Raw genomic sequence first — 13,718 nt, forward strand, 5'->3', positions numbered from 1 at the left:
TATCGCTCTTAGAGTGAGAGGTAGCCATTACAGAGGAGCACAGATAACAGATATCGTGTGTAACTCTCAGCAATTTCCAGAACAACGAATATGAAATTATCCACCGACTATTTTTAGAGCCTGTGCAATTATCTGACCAAGACAAAACAATGGACTATCATGTCGTCAAAGCAGGTCACAGGATATGCATCATCTCTGTGTGACACCACCAAACTCATGCAGCCCGTGTGTGCATCAAGTGTTGTAAGGTCATATTGTCATTGCGCAAATCAATTACTGATCAATTTCAAATTAGTGATGCAGGGCCACTGTACACCAGGGAGAACAGTTGAAAATACACACATATATACACACACACACACATACATATATATACACATGTGTGTATATATATATATATATATAAACCCAAGTCACAGGGTCAAGGTTTAATAAGTAAATTCACCTAAATTGGCAATTATGTGCTCTCTGCTTTCAAGTGACTACCTCAGCATATCCTCAATATGCACCTTCCCAAGTGACTATTTATGGCAGGTGGTCAAAGCAAAATAAATGAAAATGAACAAGAACAGAGACTTTGATGAGTAAATTAAACTCCAGAGCTTAGCAAGATAACAAAACATTATTTACTCTCTGGTTAAAGGTGCATTGTGTAATAAATCTAAAGCAACTGGCCATAAAATCCTCCTAATAGGTCACAGAGACTCAGGAATAATGTTCATATAACAAACTGAACTCACCAACAACAACAGTACAGCCAAAATATTTGCATTAAAAGAATTATTTTACGGACTGCAACTCATGTTTATGTTTTGAAATCATGTTTCAGCATGTGGCGCCACCTACCGCCGTCTACCAATCATTGCAGTCAGTAGAGTCTCAGCTGCCGAGCAACCACGGGTTGCCAGTTACGTCAGAAAACAAAACCTAAAAGACCTTGGTATTGTGAATTTGAATGTAGTAACCGTTTTTTGGCCACATTCTTACATATGGCACCTTTAATTGTTGTTTTGCCCATTTTTGTTCCGTTACTATCAGTGATTTTATTTTGACATCAACTACACTGAAAACATATTGTTTGAGTGAAATACTTCAAACTTTCAGAGTTCAAGAGCCATTTTGAAATAAATAAATATCATACTACTCCTCATTAAGTGAGAACTTAAGTCATCTGTAATTTTAAGTGTATGTGCACAGCCTGGCCCTGTTCAGTGTGACTGAGTTTTAGTGCAGAGAGAAACGCCTGTAACATGACTGATCATGGCATGTTCAGGGTGTATTTTTTTTTTATTATTATTTTTAATTCATGATGTAATTCATATTATGTCAGATCAGCAATTCTCAACCACTGGCTATAGGAGAGCACTCCTCCAGGCAACATATTCACTTTAGCAACATCTTGCATCTCATCAGCACCCCAATGATTTTTCCATGCAATGACAAATTAATTATGAAACTAATTAGAGACAGACTTACATGTCGCTTTTTATTGTGTCTCTTTCTCCCTCTTGTCATAGACAATTTTCTCATGACAGATGCATCACCTCCACAAATTGTGTAATGGAAACACTTTTCATCGCTAACCTTGTTACATGCCATTTTTTTTCATTAGTCTCATAAAGGTTTCGCTGTCCATGTCAAAAAAGTGTCCACAATGTAATTGTATTTTAAAAACTGAACAACTGAATAGGTGGAAGTGAGGTTTCTATCAACTCAACAGCTTGGATCTGCCTAATGAACCTAAAAGACAATCCGACTGTCTGGAGACCTGGAGATTTGCAATTGGTGGATGAAAGTGTTGAGGTCATTACAGTCTGGGGGAAACCTTGATCCTCAGGGATCCACGGTAATGGATTAGCCAGGGGAATACAAAGACCCAAGCACACACGCACACACAGACACACACAGTCTATTAGCACACACTTGTGGGAATAATGTGTGCACAGGAGCATTTCCTTCACCATTGATCTGAGCTCATAAAGGCTTACAATGATAAACACAGCAACTATTCTTGGTAATACCAGAGATCACCTTAACGACCCATTGGCAGGCACTGATTGAGTGCCACAATATATCACACACACACACACACACACAAAGACAAATGAATGGTGTAGGAGGGTGTTGGTAAAATATAAGTCAATTAACATGGATTGTTACAAACATTCAAATATGTGCAGGTTCCCTCAGGACAAAGAGAACAGCACTATATACTAACAGGGTTGCAAGAATAAATACATTCATGAAAGACCTTAAATAAAGCACAACATGCTGGACATCAATCCTGGCACAGCCTATTTGACAAATGTAGATTTAGAGAGAGATTTAGAGTCAGATTAGTGATTGTAAACTTTGCCAGTTGCGAGATATTTATGCACTGCACGTGATCGTGTGCAAAGGTAAATTATTCAGTTGGAGCAAAGTGAACCCATGCTCTTACGGACTTTGCTTTGATACTTTGAAATTAACAAACTTTTATCTCCCCTGACTTTGCTTTTAGAACAACCACAAACAAAGAGTTAAAGCTCGAGCACACGTACCATGAGGATAAACAGCAAACAAAAGCTTTATAGGTTACGATACACTTGTTTAAAAAATTATGTTATATCCGAGTCCTGTCAAACATCAAGATTTTCCCCTCCTTGAAATTTCAAAGAGGGGAGCTTCAGGGTGTCACCACATGAAGAAGGCATCTGCTTTAAATATGTACCCGCCCAGGGCTTTTCACACTCACACACATTTCATTTTTTTTTAATTGAATTTAATTTTTTGGAACTTTATTAATGCCCGTAGGGAAAAATTCCTCTCTACATTTATCCCATCCTCTACAAGGAAGCTTCCTAGAACAGTGGGCAGCCACCAGGAAGCAAAGGAGATTGGGTACCTTGCTCAGAGGCAGTACAGTCCTTGACCTAACGGGATTCAAACTGCCAACCCTTCGGATAAAAGCCAAGTTTCATTTCCACTTGGCTATGGGCTGCCACCAAAGAAAATCAATGCTGAAATATTTTGTCTCATCCAAATGTTACAACCTGTCATGGTGTGTTCGACCCTCTGCAGCTGTCAGAAAACACAATATCACAAAATCACAGCATTTCCTTTTCTACCCTCGAGTTACACAGGTATCACCTTTTGTCCTAAATGAAATGTCACCAATATGAATCCAAACTCTAAAACCTCAATCGTTTTGGACAATACCATCTTTCCTGTTTTCCTCTAAATGGGAACATCATTTACAAAATTTGTTCTACTTAAGAAGCAATGCAGGAGCTTCTCTCGTGATGCCACCCTACTTCTCCAGCAGCCTTTTGAATCATCTAACCCAAATGCCACAACTGGTCACACTTCTACATCAACAGTCTCACCCTGATCCCTGCGCACTCTCATGATTCACTCATGATCATGTGCCACTCTGATTAAAAGGTACAACCAACCCAAATAAATCGTAACGCCTCAAACCTCCAAACCCCAAACCTCTGTGACAGAACCACATCAGATGTTTGCCCCAGATACTTGGCCAAGTGCCGTGTAGCAGCTTGTGGACTCTTTGGGAAGTAGTTTAATGTGAGCTTAAGAGATCGCGGGACCGGGCGAATACTGCAACTGCTGCTCACCCTCTCTCTCTCTCCCAAATATCAGCCCATCATTTATTCATTCTCACACTCCCAGGACTGCCACTGCTGCCATCAGCTAAGGACAGCGTCATCTAAAGTTCTCTGCATCTCTGTCGCTCAAACATTCACACGCACATGCACTTTGCAAGCAGAGGTCCCAGAGGACTTTTAATTTTTTGAGAGGCTATTTTTAGTAAAAATAATTGAGGTGGAAAGTTCCATCTGTCCAACACTCTTGTTCCAGCTGCTCCTTTTTAGCAGCAGGCTGAGTGAGGGGGGGACAAACAAACCAAAAAAATACTACTTATCAGATTAAACTGACACAGACGGGATTTTTTTTTTTTTGCATCCTGCATTAGCAGGAAGAGAGGCATGTTCTAGATGGAATGTGCATTAAAAAGAGCAAGATCACTTAGGTTACATAAAACAGGAATGTGTTTATAATGGTCAAGCTGAGGCCTGTCAATCACTTTCAGTTTGTTTTTCTCTGTTCATATGGCACTCTTAAAACCGTGCCGTTAGAACTATATCTTAAAAAAGAATCTCACTCAATTGAAAAAAACAGCTTTAAAATGCCAAAAACAACATGGTTTTAGTGATTAGCACTTCTGTAGTGCATAACTTTTACCTCCAAACAAATTATAATGTAAGATCATTAATCAGCCGATGAAGACTATGACACATGACTCTCTCTGTTTCTCAGTTTTGCAGTGTTAAGATCTTGTGTCGCCCGGCGACATTCCCATGCTGCACACAGGAAGTCATTTGTTTTATATCAAGACAGACAGAAGCAACAGCAACATTGCGCTAAATCAAGCTGACTGCAGAGAGTTTGGCGTATGACTGAAAACAGAGCGCAGCGTCCATATACAGGTTCAGAAGTGAATTCTTCTGCTTAGAAAAACTGGTCATTCAGCAGTTTGACAGGATAAACACCTCTTGTCCTCGCCCGCCCCAGTGCTGCCACTGTTAAAGACGAACGCTCCCTCAGTCAGGTCTGATAGTATTGCTTGTCAGAGCCTGTTTTCAGATTAAGGATGCGGCAAACAAATAATGTGACATTGTTTCAAATAGAGATTAAATAATAAAACCAACAATAAAAGTTAACTGCAGCTTTCAGGTTACTTTTAAAAAATATTTATATTTATTACTTTTCTTCTGTGCTGCTGTAACTGCAAATGTCCCCATGGTGAGACTAATAAAGGAGTATCTTTTGTTATCTTACTGTGAGCCAAGTGCAACTGTGTGTGGCATGAATCATATTTGAATGACAGTGACGACAGCAGCACACTTGGCAAAGTGGACCACGCACTGTAACTGACAACAGAGCGGGTGTTTTCAGCAGAGCCTCAAAGGTTAAACATGCTCACATACAGAAAGTGCAGAAGAGAACCGGTCTAAGTTCAGCTTTGATGCAGACATGAATGCCCTGAATGTCAATGAGCCTAAGAAACACCGTGTTTGTCCATCTCTTGTGATGCTCGAGCATTTCTCATCCTCACTGGACTCTCCATTTCAAACATACAGGCAGTGAGCCAGAAGCTGAACATTCCACTGTATGACAACGCCAAACCATCTATAGGATACATTTCACAAGCAGCTAAAACAAGTAACTTGGTTGAAAAGTTCAGAGCCACAACCTCTGTTTGAATTTAATTTGCTGAATTGATTGGACCTCCACATTGGCTGCCACCACCACACACCCCCGGGGGTTTGTTCGTGGTGGATCGTAAATTGGGACTTCACGGACAGAGTTGCTATGTATTGGTTTCACCAAGGGGGTCGTTGTGACAACAGCTGAACAAATCGCTTTATTAGCATGGAGCTTCTTCTGTTAATTCCTCTGACAGTAAGAGAGTTTCTTCAAACACTGCGGATGTGACAAACCCAACTTATCTCTCGGTGTGTAGCTGTAAGACACAGATTTCCAACTAAGGAAAGATACAGTGATTATGTGTGACGGGGAGAGTCGAGGGCTGAACGAGGACATGACATCTCACTAATGCTCAAACTAGTATGAAGTGCACTGCCATTAACTTGGCTGACACTCGCCTGTGATCACTGCCTCTTGTCCTTTTCACCTGCACATGTTGAACCGTTGACTTCTCATCTCAAGCACTAGAAGAAACACATGCTGAGCGACATCCACGGACAAAAGATATGAAGATATTAGTTAGCTACACCCGTTTGTGATAAAACAAAACAAACAAACAATGCAGTGTCGAGTAACTTAACGAACACATCCAATCAATTTAGTGACAATGTCTGACATGCAAAAAGTGGAGGTCAGTACAAACAGTCAAAACAAGCAACCACGATCAATACCGACTTTGCTGCATCAGAATGTATTAATAGAAACACCGGCAGCTCCCCGCCAAGACGCAAGAGGAGGGAAGAAAAATTGTCCAGATAAGGAAGCTTCTGTCTGAACAAGTGGGCTTGTTAATGGAGCCGCTGAGCTCACACATGCAGGTTGTTCTTGCTGTAAAGTCATTTGTTGACATGAAACCTCACTCGGTGCAATGGAGGAGACAATAAACTGGACAGAAATGCAATCACTTTCTGAGGGGAAAAAAAAGAAGAGTAGTGTCTTCATTTTGAACCATGTGTGTGTGTGTGTGTGTGTGTGTGTGTGTGTGTGTGTGTGTGTGTGTGTGTGTGTGTGTGTGTGTGTGTGTGTGTGTGTGTGTGTGTGTGTGTGTGTGTGTGTGTGTGTAATCCTGAGTGAAGCTGACAAGACACTATCCATCCACTCACAGTAGAGGTACACAGCTAAACAAGTGAGCAGTAGAGTGAAACAACAGGGAGCAATCAGGTCTAAATTCAATCTGAGGCAATTGTTCTGTCCATATTGACATGTCAAGGTGTGTGGGGTGTTTGTGGGGGGGGGGGGGTGAAATTAGTCAAAAATTAGCATTTTCTATAATTTTTACTTCTAATTATATTATGTGAAAGAAGGTTTGACTCATTCATTATTGCCTGAAATCTATTTTACAGTCTGATAGTTTAATCCTTTTCATTTATTATTATTCCTACGCCTGACTCATGTGAACACAGTGACTAATGATGCTCATTTATTAATGGGTGCAATTAATCTCTTCTCCAAAGTTGCCCCTATTGTTTTGTGTATTTGAAAGACTTGTGCAATAAGAGTAATGTAACCTAAACTTATTTATAGCTTCAGTGCTTTCCATTGTTTTTATGGTTAGGTGAAGTTAAAAAATTACACAGATCAAACACAACATTAAAACCAAATCTCAGTTTTGACAGGAACATTGTTTGCTTGATCAAATATTATAACGACGCTGGACTAAGTAGAGGTCAACAAACAGGCAGTTCCCAGAGGAAGAATTAAAGGAATAACCAGTGTTTTTTTTTCTCTTCAGGGTTGTCTGCGCTCCTGTGCTGCCTTGTCACCATGTGTCCCGTTAATCGGGCGGATTACTACCAGCGCAACCGTCCACCGTCTGCTCAGTTTCTATTTCAAAACTGTCTCTTCCATTCCCGTGCCACGTGTTGAAAGTGTATCAGTGTGTGTGTTTCTTGTATGTGTGTTGTATATTAGACGCGCAAAAGTGATGTATGGCACGGCATAGCGCATTAAGGATAAGGCGCGCGCCATCAAAAGTGCTTTGGGAGAGAGATAGCGTGCCGAATGGTAGTGAGGAAAAGTCTAAATCTGTGGAAATATGTTTGTTGGAAATGCGGAGGATTTATTTATCAGCCTGATCCAAACACACAGTATTAAGAAGGGAGGCCAGGGTCAAACGGATGTGGCACGCGCTCGCGCGGAGAACAGAGGTTGAGCATTTTAAATCCATGTCAGTCTGTTCGTGCAATACTGATGCACATTGCAGATCATTTAAAGCATTTGTAATTTATAGTTGCTTTTGTTTATAGACTTGTGTATAATGTATGTCGTTTTTGCAGTTTGGAAAAGATACACATGTTTCCGGGGGGGGTTTGTTCAGCTCACCCTTCATGCAGAAAAAGACCATCCAGGCTATCCACAGGTCCGAGTTATGAAACTTCACCATGGTTCCTCAGTGTTCAGTGACTCGAGGTCAGTTTTAGTCCAGAGCCGCCGCCTCCTCCTCCTTTGAGAAACCAACGCTCCGCTCACAGTTTACTTGAAGTAAAGAAACGGCTCCTTCTCTTTCTTCTTCTGACATCACACATGGACGCTATCAGTGGGTTTTACGCAGCGCAAACACGCGTGGCATTTTACAAACAACATTTCCATCCACCAGGCACCAGTGTCTTCCTTTGGGCGCTTGTTACTCCTCCTTTTCCTCAGGTTTGTTTGTTGGTCACTCCGAGATTATCTTCTTTCCTCGCCTTTCCTGACAATTTACGCATTTAAAAAAAAGTGAGTGAGCTCAATGTCCACCTGCTGGTGAAGGAAAAGTGAGCCTTCAGCTGCTGCAAGTGTCTCACACTGACACCAGAAAGTGGCCCTTGAACTGTCCGCTAGGTGAGTCTCTCCAGCACGTCTTGTTGCGCTCCATGGTTTCTCGTCTGTGCCGCTGCAGATCAGCGGAGGTGGGACCAAGTCACACAGCAGTGGCAAGCACACAGCTTCCGATTCATGATTTTCACAATAAAACGAAACCTCCCGGAGCATGGTGAAGACGCATGATTGCAACAGCAGACGCCAGCTTTGGTGACGCCATTGCCACGAGGTGGCAAAGGGTCAAGGTTCAATACAAACGCATCACTTCTTCTACAACCTGTGATTTCCTGCATTCAAAGTCGTGTTTCATATTCATGAAAAACATTCATAAGGGAGGGTTGGTTGATATTAAAATAAAAAATAAAGCTGGAATTCAAGAGCACAAGATTCCTTATTTTCAAACTCCATTAAGTAACAATAATAATAATATTAATACATCTACTAATGGTAATATTTGGCACTTTCCAAGCTTCAGTAAAAGGTGCTTTCAAGATGAGAATGAATGCAGACCAAAACCACAGGAAGAAAAATCCCACAAAGTGACAAACCAACATTAACTGTATAAAAGTAAAATAATTTAACTCAATTCAGTTCCATTTTTTTTAAAAAAACGTATTTATCTCCAGAGGCAATTAACATGATTCATACAAACCGGCAAATTATGTATAAACAACTCAACCATATAAAAGTCCAGTTTGTGAAAAACAAAAACATATTTAAAAACTTGGATTAAAGTGCAAGTGCATTTATCAAGTGACCATATGCTTAATACGGATCTTCCACTTTTTGAAGTTACACAATTCTATACCACGTGTGGAAATGCAGTTTATTGTGATAAACAGGTAAACTCAAAGTGCTTTTATTTTCGAAGAAGAAATCCGCAGCTTTCCTGTTTCAGTCTGAGCGTGTCTGCGCGGATTGACGGCAGACAGGAGCGCATGATGGCGACGGGCACGAGCCCGGCTGTTGCTAGGAGACCGCTGACGCCAGTCGGCAAGGAAGAGAGAGAGCGAGTGAGAGAGAGAGAGACGTTCATGCCCCCCTGCGGTGAGTCCACAGAACAACTGATGAATAGAAGGGAATCTCAGACATGTATATACAGTATAGATATACAAACGCACACACAACGGCATTCATTAAGTGAGTTATTTTCATCATTTGCAACCAGTGTGGACTTGCTGCAGCACGGAGGAGACGACGTTCATTGGAGCTAGTTCTTTGCACAGTTGGAGGACACACATCAGTGTCACCAAGAGAGAAGAGAAAATGGCCCAGTCTTGCTAAAGTAAAAGATAAACAACTGATGAGAGGAGAACTTTTACAAACGCACCACGGGGAGAAGACACACCACAGTGACTATGGTTTAAAGCTTCACTATGTGATTAAAAGATCTGGAGACGACATAAAACATTGCTGTTCAGGCCTGAAGCCTCTGATCACATCACCTCAGCAGAGCTAAATGATCTTGATTTCGTTTATATTTCTATAATGTAATTGAATTTAACTAAACAATGGAAAAACCAAGAAAAAGAAATAAGATGGGATTACTTCTCTCTCCACACTTCTATCCATCCCTGGCGCCATCCTTTACTCAGCTTCATAGCTGTGGAGCTCCACAACAGGAGTTTACAATGTTAAATATTGATTGATTGATATATTAAATATTGATTCTCTCTACCCTGATGCTTCTCCATGAGATTTTCTATTTTTTTTACAACATTCCACCTTTAAATAAAAAAACAAACAAAAATGAAGTAAATGTAGTGATTTGAATATTACATATAAAAAATGTTTCATGACTCCCTGTGGAGCTTTAGGGCCCACAGTGAAGGGGTCAAAAGTGTAGTTAACGGAAAGATGCCTTCTAATTAACAGTCTACTTTCATACATCTCTTCCTGCCGCAACATTCACCCTCGACTCTTCCACATCAAGGTCACAAACAAACCATTCCCTAACCCTAACCATTCACACTTACGGTCAATTTAGATTCATTAACCTCTACATGTTTTTGAACTCAGAAACCCACGCACACATGGCGAGAACATGCTAACTCCACAAAGAAAGGCCTTGGTTGGACTGGATCGTGAACCAGAGTGTTCTTGCTGTGAGGCAACAGTGCTATCCACTACCACGTGACACGCATCAGATCACCAATGTACTTAAGCTGCGTTTCCACCAAATTAAAAAGTATGGTGTTTTTTGCCTTTGCATTAGGAAAAGTAATTTCAAAATAACCAGCCCTACTGTTCCATTTTTCAGTACCAGAGTAAAATGGCACGACTGGCTCCACCAACGACAGTCAGCTGTTTGGGCGAGAGAAAAATGCAACTCCCTTGCGACTGGTGTTTTTTTTTCAACAGTCTTCTGTGTCACGTTCCATGTCGCTGTGTGATTTTTGTCATGCTATGTATCACACTGGCCAAGTAAAAGTGCTGTTTTTAGTTAAAATGCAAGCCCATGGCTTTACCGTTCCAATCCGTACCGTACTGTTCCAAACCGAACTGTCCTGTACTGTACCATGATGGAAACACACACTTTACTCAAATTCTTTGCTTGGAGCAATACTTGCCTAATGATGCTTTTTAACAAAAAGAGAATAACTTCCACATTAAAATGACCATACATAAGAATCTGTTCAAGCCCAGCTTGTGAAAGTGTCAGTCCAAAACCTTCAGACTCTTATAATAATATATAATTAGCAGTATGACAATGAAATTAGAAACAACTCCCATTTAAGAGGCACATTTATCACATTTTAGTAGTGTATAGAAATAAATTTGTCAAAATCTGAAAACACTTCCTTGGGTGCCATTTGGAAAATCAAGGAAATAAAAAAATAGTCATTGTTTGGCCACAGAGCACAGATTACATTTTGTATGAAAATTTACCCTTTCTCCTCTCCAGACTTGCAAATCTCAGAATGACTCTATGGTTAAAATCTGGAATGTCTTTGACAAGTGTCTTTTCCATAGAGAGCATGACCAGTGCATTTAGACGATCCTGTGCCTTTGTGCTGCTGAGGAAGTTCTTAAGTCTTGCTCGCTTTGAGGAGCTTCTTTCCAACTCGGATGTCTTCATAGGAGTTGTGATGAGGATCTTTAGTAGAGTTACAGTTTCTGAGAAAGAGTCTTGGAGATTGGTCGCCACAAAGAACTGGAATAGAGCCAAAAAATCAGAGCAGTATATGAACTCCTTAGAGTTGTACATGACAGAGTTCGGTTTTCAGCTTGCTCTTGTTCAGCACTGGGTACGACTCAACTGTGGTGTTCAGCACTGCTTCAGGGAACCGGTAGGTGTACTCCTCGAATTTCTTTCCTTGTAGCAGTGTAGCACAGATCAGATGCTTAGGCAAGGCAAAGCTTTCCTTTGTATGGCCCAAAATGCTGTCACAAACCTAAGAATTAAGGCACCAAATTAATACAACAAAGAGATGGAAATCGGTTTCACATACTCTGTATGAGGTGTCTGCACTTCTTATGACTGGACTTTTTATTTATCACCGAACATTGAAAGATGTGCTGTCATTCAAAACCAAATTTTGATACAAAAAGAGTTCGGCTAATCAGCTGTCTGACCGAGATACAAGAGTGCTCATAATTTGGTACCTCGTTAGGGCCTTTTCTGGCATAAACACTGACCTTGTCAGGACCAGTAGTCCTCAATCATGGAGACCAAAACCCAAGTATAGGGCTAAGATTTGAAAATTAGGTTAAGGTTAGAGTAAGGCATCGACTGGTTTTGGTTAAAGGTGTCATATTATACCCTATTTCTCCAAGTTAATCAAGTTCCCTGGTGTCCTAATGAACATGTCTGTGACGTGCTTTGGTCAAAATACCATAAAGATGAAGCACCACAGCAGTTCAATCACCCTGCCGGAACAGCCCTGTTCAGAAACACAACAAACAAAACTTAGGGACAGAAAATTAGCCACAGAGGCTATTGGGAGCAGCAGTTAGAATTTGGAAAGATCATTTGCAGGATCTAGTAGGCACATTGCTGTTAGGGATGAAAATCTTTGGGTGGCTCACTATTCGATTCCGATTCTTAGGGTCATGATTCGATTCAAAATCGATTCCCAAGTCAACCGACCAAAGTTAACATTTATTAATTCAAAACAAATAAAAACTTACTTACTGTACAAAAAAATAACTTAAAAATAAAAGCTTAGGCTTCATCTCCCAAAAGGTACAAAAATAAACTGTACACAAATAGCACAAACTGGTGTTTTGGATTTTTGAAGTTTATGATTGGTTTATGATTAGAATCGCGATTCCTATGTGAATCAATTTTTCCCCCACCCCTATTAAATACTCCAGACTCTTCTGTTAAATATTGAGACTTGGGTTAAAGTCCATTGCTATATATTGATTTTTTATATTTGGATTTTTAACAGATCTACAATTCGACATTGTTCGATTTGATTCCTGTGTCGGACGTCACGCTCATGAATCTTCCACACTCTGCCAATCAGTGTTAGGCACCTGGTACCTTTTTAGTATCAGCTCAGCTCACTTGGAACCTCGCCAGAGCAAGAACTAAAAAAGTACCAGGTAACAGGTACTAAACCTAATGGAAAATTAAAAAAAAAAAACAGTTGAGTCGTGCTGGAACTGTGTTGTGGACAAGCTCCATTATGTCAACTGGGACTGGCTCCAGCCCCCTTCAACCATCATGTGAAGGATAAAGCAGTAGACAACGAATTAATATCAATGTAAACATGTTGCTATGTTTACATTCATACTCATCCAGCTTCACTCTCACCTCTGTAGCTACCCTCTGAAGTTCACCTGGCCCCAATGTGCGACATTTCTTGGCCTTTAGCTGCTGTGCACTGCCATCATATTCTTCGCAGAGAGAAGGAAGGGAATCTCTGAACAGACAGAAGAGAAACTTTAAGCCTTTTTTGCCACATAAAATAAGTTTCAATGATATATTGTTTTCATCATTACCAATAAGTGTATGCACAACATACATATGCATTTACTTGACGCTTTGCAGGCCATCCGTGAACTTCTGCTTGACTCTGTTGACAAAGGCTGAGTCGATGGAATGCTTCTGGAGCTGACTGTAAAGATAGTCCATATGAGGAATTATGCGATGGATCAGTTCCAGGAAGAAGTTGAAACTATTGTCCTCCAGTAGCCTCACAAAGCCTCCAGCTTCTCGTACAGTGGTAGAATCAAAGTCTCTCGAGTCTCTGATGTTTAGAAAACACTGCAGCAGGTCATCTTTGTGGTTGAATACAGTATCCACAGCACAGCTGCGGAAGCCCCATTTCACTGCACCCACTTCGGGAATTCTCTGTTTCACCACTGTATCAAGCATACTGGTTATCTTGGGAGATCTTGCAAAAAAGCTAGAGAATCCAGCTATGTCAAAGAAGAACTGTCTGACTTCAGTGAGATGAGAGGTCACCTGCTGCATGATGACATCTAGTTGATGAGCAGCATAACAGTGGCTGTAGTGTGCATACTCATACACATCCTTGACAGTCTTCTGCACACCACCTGCAGCTCCTCTCATGACAATTCCACCATCGTATGTCTGTGAAATGAGCTTGCTCTTCTGGTCATCAGGGAGGATTGTGCATAATTTGTCCAGGAGTGTTGTGGTGATTGAATCAGATGTGGCACTCTGGAGAGGTATGAAC

The sequence above is a fragment of the Microchirus variegatus genome (genome assembly GCF_963457635.1).
Source record: "Microchirus variegatus genome assembly, chromosome: 3".
NCBI lineage: Eukaryota > Metazoa > Chordata > Actinopteri > Pleuronectiformes > Soleidae > Microchirus > Microchirus variegatus.